Raw genomic sequence first — 7,504 nt, forward strand, 5'->3', positions numbered from 1 at the left:
CATAGTTAATCTCCACAACTCCTCCCGTGGGTATTTGATTCCCCCTTTTAAGAAGGAATGAAATGAAAAGATCTTTACCAATCCTATATCCCATAGAGGGCAAATGTCAAATATATACAAAGAACTCAAGAAGTTAGACTCCAGAGAACCAAATAACCCTATTAAAAATGGGATAGAGAGCTAAACAAAGAATTCTCAACTGAGGAGTACCACATGGCTGAAAAGCAACTAAAGACATGTTCAACATCCTTAGTCATCAGGGAAATGCAAATCAAAATAACCCTGAGATCCCACCTCACACCAGTAAGAATGGCTAAAATTAAAAACTCAGGTGACATCAGGTGCTGGCAAGGATGTGGAGAAAGAGGAACACTCCTCCACTGCTGGTGGGAATGAAAGCTGATACAACCCCTCTGGAAATCACATTAGGGGTGAAACTGTCCCACAGTTTCACAAACCAGGTTCTCTCTAGGCTGAAGGGAGAAAGGGAACCTGAAACAGAGTTCAAGAACAAAAGGACTTGAAGCCAAGTTGAGGAGTTCCAATCAAGGCTTGCCACTTTACTTTTGGGGTTCAGCATATCTACACAAGAAAGCAAAACTGGATCTCTAGGTTACAATGACATTTGCATAACAAACAATTTGGGAGGAGTCAGGAAAAGAGTCAGAAAAAAGTCAAGGGGAAATTGAGGGGAAAGCTGGCTGCCTGGCATACTGAGGACAGGCAGCTCAGGGCATCCCGCAGGTCTCAGAAATGGGAGAGGCTGGATATGGTGGGGGCAGAGGTCAACAGCAGATGTCCTCAGGCAGTCAGTTATTCCATTCAACAATGTCCTCAGCCAGTGGCCTTCCTTCCTCTGGTATCCTCGAAGGCGAACTCAGTGCAGTGGGCTTTTGTCCTAGGCACAGCAGGTGTGAGGTGACAGTCTCCAGTTGTAAGCTCTGATGTCTTGGAGCTGAGGCAGGAGAGAGGGACCCAACATGGGGGTTCCTCAGAAAAATTGGACAGATTATTACCTGAGGACCCAGCTATACCTCTCCTGGGCATATACACAGAAGATGCTCCAACATGTAATAAAGACACATTCATAGCAGCCTTATTTATAAAGCCAGGAGCTGGAAAGAACACAGATGTCCTTCAACAGAGGAATGGATACAGAAAATGTTGTACATTTACACAATGGAGTACTACTCAGCTATTAAAAGCAATGAATTTATGAAATTCTTAGGGAAATGGATGGATCTGGAAAATATCATTCTGAGTGAGGCAACCGAATCACAAAAGAAAACACATGATATGCACTCACTGATAAGTGGATACTAGCCCAAAAGCTCCAAATAACCAGGATACAATTCACAGACCACATGAAGCTTGATAAAAAGAATGACCAAAGTGCACTGGTCCTTCTTAGTGAAAGACGCCCAGAACTGGGAAGATCCTTACTCAAGTCTTGGGATGACGCGACCACCCAATGACTCAGGAGAGACCGAACTTGCTGCAATCACACGAGGTTTATTGGGGATACCGGTACCGGGGTCAATCTCATGACCTTGCCAGTCAGAGGAGTTTGACCCGAACACAAGAAGTCTGGAGTATTTAAGGAAAAGACCACAAGCTGGGGGTGGGGAGAGCGTTACCAAGGAAACATGACATAAACAGTGGAAAATTTCAGAGGGACCCAACCCAAGGTATTCAGTTAGGGAGGGAGACATATTCATTTTAAGAATGTACTCTTCATCTACTGGTTGACAGGGTGGAGAGTCTCATAAACCAGTAGATCTTCATTCCTAGTTCCGCGCTCATTGCAGATCAGCCAGGAGGGACAGGTATTCGGAACCAGAGCCCTGAGGTTCTGAGTTCCTGGAACTGGCTATTTTATATTTCTCGCTTGTTATATTACTTTTCGTTAACATGCTTTTTCCCAAATTTCTAAGTCTCCCAATCTTTCATTAGAAGGAGAACAAAATATGCACAAGAGCAATTATGGAGATAAAATCTAGAGCAGAGACTGAAGGAAAGGCCATCCAGAGACTGTCCCACCTGGGTACTCATCCTATATACAGTTAGCAAACACAGACACTATTGTGGATGTGAAGGAGTAGATGCGGATAGGAGCAGGATATGGCTGTTTCCTGAGAGGCCCTGCCAGAGCCTTACAAAGTCAGAGGTGGGTGTTAGCAGCCAACCATTGGACTGAGCACAGGGTCCCTAATAGAGGAGTTAGGGACTGAAAGAGTTGAAGGGGTTTGCAACACCATAAGAAGAACAACAATATAAACCAACCAGACACCCCAGAACTCCCAGAGACTAAGCCATCAACAAAGGAGTCCACACAGCTCCAGCTAAATATGGAGTAGTAGATGGCCATGTCATGCACCAATGGAACGGGAGGTCCTTGGTCCTATGAAGGCTCAATAGATGCCCCAGAGTAGGGGAATTGAGGGCAGGGAGTTGGGAGTAGGTGGGTGGGTAGAGGAACACCCTCTTAGAAACAGTGGGGAGGGAGGATGTGACAGGGTGCTTGCGGGGGTGAGGGAAACCTGGGAAGGGGATAATATTTGAAATGTAAATATCCAATTAAAAAAAGAAAGAAAAGAACAGATTACAATGCAGTAATCTTCAAGACAAAATGTACCCTCAAAATTTAAGGAAACAAATTCATTATCTTTTATGAAAACAGACAAATTTGCTGTCCTAACAAATTAGCTATGAAGCAAACAGCTGAGTTTAATTTCTTTGGCACAAGATAGCCCCACTAACCAAAGAATGCAACAGCTATCACATCCTATTTTTTAATTAAACAATTTGCATTTACTTAGAAGCACTCTGAATGTTAATAAAACAGCTGCATTTTATTTTTTTGCAATTACAGAGTGGTATTCAGTTAACAAAACAACAATTATGTTCATATCAACGGCATCAGAGACAACTGAAGATGAAAAAAGCAAAACAAAACAACAAAAATAAAACAACAAAAAAAAACAACAAAACCAAACGACTGTCCCCATATATAACTAATTTGTGTTGTGCACTAACAAGAAGCTGTTTAAATTTCAATGCCAATTTACAATCCCCAAACTGGCAAAGTTATCGGCTATTGAAAATACTACAAGGACAGGGCTATCTAAAGACTCATTCAGTAGTGTAACTGTGCCCCAAAATGACACTCTACAATTTAAAAATAAATCTTACATTTCTATTTTTTTTCTTTAAAAGGAATGAGTTGTGAACAGGGAAGTTAACGGTTTTATGACAAGAAAAAAAATACTTCGCTAGAACAAGTTTCCTCCCCTTTCTCCTTCTCATCCTCTTCTTCTTTGGATATCTTATGTGTATCTGTAGCTCTCGAAAATATATCCTCTATTGAATAGTTAAAATCATAGCTGCAGTGATGGGCCAGTGGTTAAGAACACTTGCTGTTTCGGCAGATGACCCAATGACAGGAGTTCATTTATCAACACTCACATAGGGCTACTCACTACTCCACATTCATGGCATCCAATGTCCTCTTCTGGATTTGGTGGTATCCAGATGCACTGGTGCTCACTAACAAGCAGATCATCACATAAATACATAAATAAAGATGCAAGTAAATAGATATCAATAAAAATTAAACGGGATGCAGTGACAACCTAAAAGGAAACACAAACCATAGAAAGTAAAGCTACCAATACTAAAAGTGAATTAAATTACTATTCTGAAGAAGGTAAGAGTTACTTGAATTTATAAAATTTACATGACTCTGAAGGACATGTAAAATTAGCAGAAGTAAGTACCTGTTTCAATAAATCCCTAATTAGGTATCTCTTTTTCTAAACAGCATTAGGCTATGTTTGTTACAGATAATATGCTCAACAAATGCATCAATAAATGTAAAATCAATGATTAATTAAAACATAGTTTATTCAACCTTAATTCTAGCAGTTTTCAACTGGGTATAATTTTGCTACTACAATTGTTATAGTTCATCCACTTATAACATCCTATAGCATTCCTCATTAGCCAAAAGCTATACCTTCTCAAATGAAGAAAAGATCATTGGTGAGGATATAAAGTTTAGACCTAGCACAGTTATATGTCGAATAATGTACTGCTTTATACCATGGGCATATAAAATATTAAATAAAATAAATATAAAAGTCTGCTAATTAAAATGAACAGACAGAAGTGTAATCTCAACATCACTAATATAAAACTTAGGAAAGCAATGGAAATTCTACTAATCTTTAATGCTATCTAAAACTCACTACACCTTACTGTTTCCCTGTTGGTAACAACTGTGATTAATTAGGATAGTTTGCTCATCATCTGATTGAAGAATTAGACATTCTCTTCTTAAAAATGAATGTGTCTTAGAGCAAAAGCCACTGGTGTTCTGTTCAGGAATTTTTCCCCTGTGCCCAGGTGTTCAAGTCTTTTCCCCACATTCTCCTCTTTTAGTTTCAGTGAATCTGGTTTTATGTGGAGTTCCTGATTCACTTTGAATTGTGCTTTGTACAAAGAGATAAAAATAGATCATTTGGCATTCTTGTACATGCTAACTACCAGTTGAACCAGCACCATTTGTTAAAAATGCTGTCTTTTTTCCACTGGATGATTTTAGCTCCTTTGTCAAAGATCAAGTGACCATATGTGTGTGGGTTCATTTCTAGGTCTTCAATTCTATTCCATTGATCTTCCTGCCTGTCTCTGTAGAAATACTATGCAGTTTTTATCACTATTACTCTGTAATACAGCTTGAGGTCAGGGATGGAGATTCCCCTAGAAGTTCTTTTATTGTTGAGAATAGTTTTGCCTATCCTGTTTTGTTTTGTTTTGTTTTGTTTTTTTTGTTATTCCAGATGAATTTGCAAATTGCTCTTTCTAACTCTGTGAAGAATTGAGTTGGGATTTTGATGGGGATTGCACTGAATCTGTAGATTGCCTTCATCAAGATGGCCATTTTTACTATATTAATCCTGACAATCCATGAGCATGGGTGATCTTTCCATCTTCTGAGTTCTTCTTTAATTTTTTTCTTCAGAGACCTGAAATTCACATCATACAGATCTTTCACTTGCTGGGTTAGAGTCACACCAAGGTATGTAATATTATTTGTGGCTATTGTGAAGGGTGTAATTTCCCTAATTTATTTCTCAGACTGTTTATCCTTTGAGTAGAGGAAGGCTAGTGATTTCTTTGAGTTAATTTTGTATAGAGCCAATTTGCTGAATTTGTTTATCAGGTTTAGGAGTTCTCTGGTGGGATTTTTAGGGTCACTTAAGTATATGATCATATCATCTGCAAATAGTGATATTTTGACTTTTACCTTTCCAATTTGTATTTCTTTGACCTCCTTTTCTTGACTAATTTCTCTAAAATCAAGAATCGACAAATGTGACGTCACAAAATTGCAAAGCTTCTCTAAGGCAACTACCTTGTCAATAGGAAAAAATGGCAACCAACAGACTGAGAAAAGATCTTTACCAATCCTATGTCTAATAGAGGACTAATATCCCAATATATAAAAAGAACTCCAGAAGTTAAACTCCACAGAAACAAATAACCCTATTAAAAAATGGGGCAAAGGGTTAAACAAAGAATTCTCAACTCAGGAATATCAAATGGCTGAAAAGTACCTAAAAAATGTTCAACATCCTTAGTAATCAGGGAAATGCAAATCAAAACAACCTTGACATAACACCCCACACCAGTCAGAATGTCTAAGATCAAAAACTCAAGTAACAGCAGATGCTGGTGAGGATATAGAGGAAGAAGAACACTGATCTATTGTTGGTGGGATTGTGAGCTGGTACAACCACTCTGGAAATCAGTCTGGCAGTTCCTCAGAAAAAAATGGGCATAGTATTACCTGAGGACCCAGAAATAACACTCCTGGGCATATACCCAAAAGATGCTCCAACGTAAAACAAGGATACATGCTCCACTATGTTCATAGCAGCCTTATGTATAATATAGCCAGAAGCTGGAAAGAACCCAGATGTCCTTCAACAAAGGAATGGATACAGAAAATATTTTACATTTACATAATGGAGTACTACTCACCTATTAAAAACAATGACTTCATGAAATTGTTAGGCAAATGGATGGTGTACTGGCTGGTTTTAACTGTCTACTTGACACAGGCTGGAGTTATCCCAGAGAAGGGAGCTTCAGTTGGGGAAGTGACTCCATAAGATCCAGATGTGGAGCATTTTCTCAATTAGTGATCAAAGGGATAGGGCCCCTTGTGGGTGGTGCCATCCCTGGGCTGGAAGTCTTGGGTTCTATAAGAGAGCAGGCTGAGCAAGCCAGGAGAAAGCCAGTAAGAAACATCTCTCTATGGTCTCTGCGTCAGCTCCTGCTTTCTGACTGCTTGAGTTCCAGTCCTGACTTCCTCTGGTAATCAACAGCAATGTGGAATAAGCTCAATAAACCCTTTCCTCCTCAACTTGCTTCTTGGTCATAATGTTTGTGCAGGAATAGAAACCCTGATTAAGACAGATGGAACCAGAAAATATCATCTTGAGTGAGGTAACCCAATCACAAAAGAACTCACATGGTATATACTCACTGATAAGTAGGCATTAGCCCAAAAGTTCAGAATACCAAAGGTATAATTCACAGACCACATGAAGCTCAAGAAGAAGGATGACCAAAGAGTGGATGTTTTGGTCCTTCTTAGAAGGGGGTACAAATTACTTATGGGAGCAAATATGGAGACAAAGTGAAGAGCAGAGACTGAAAGGCTATCCAGAGATTGTCCCACCTGGTGATCCATCTGATATATAGTCACCAAACCCAGACACTGTTGAGGATGCCAAGAAATGCTTGCTGAAAGGAGCCTGATATAGTTGTCTCCTGAGAGGCCCTGCCAGAGCCTGCCAAATACAGAGATGGATGCTAGCAGCCAACCATTGGATTGAGCACAGAGTCCCCAATGGGGAAGTTAGAGAAAGGATTAAAGGAGCTGAAGGGGTTTGCAACCCCATAGGAAGAACAACAATATCAACCAAGCAGACTCCCTGGAGCTCCCAGGGCCTAAACTACTACCTAAGGAGTGAACATAGTGGGACCCATTGCTCCAGATGCAAATGTAGCAGAGAATTGCCTTGTTGGGCATCAATGAGAGGAAAGGCTTTTGGTTATGTGAAGGATTGATGCCCCAGTGTAGGGGAATGTGAGGGCAGGGAGGCAGAAATGGGTGTGTGGGTGGAAGAACATCCTCATAGAAGCAGGGGGAAGAATAATATTGCAGGATTCTGGGAGTGGGGAAAGGGGATAACATTTGAAATGTAAATAAAAATATATGCAATTAAAAAAAAGTAGTCATGGTGATTTCTAAACCCATTTTGAAACAACCATGTCTAGTAAAAACAATAATATACCAATGTGCTTAAAGTCAAGGGATTTATAATCCTATATAGAATAGAAGAAGCATGAATTGAAAAAAAAAATGTACCTTTAAAACTTCTGCTGGGCGGTGGTGGCGCACGCCTTTAATCCCAGCCCTTGGGAGGCAGTG

Source organism: Mastomys coucha, unplaced genomic scaffold (genome assembly GCF_008632895.1).
Source record: "Mastomys coucha isolate ucsf_1 unplaced genomic scaffold, UCSF_Mcou_1 pScaffold15, whole genome shotgun sequence".
NCBI lineage: Eukaryota > Metazoa > Chordata > Mammalia > Rodentia > Muridae > Mastomys > Mastomys coucha.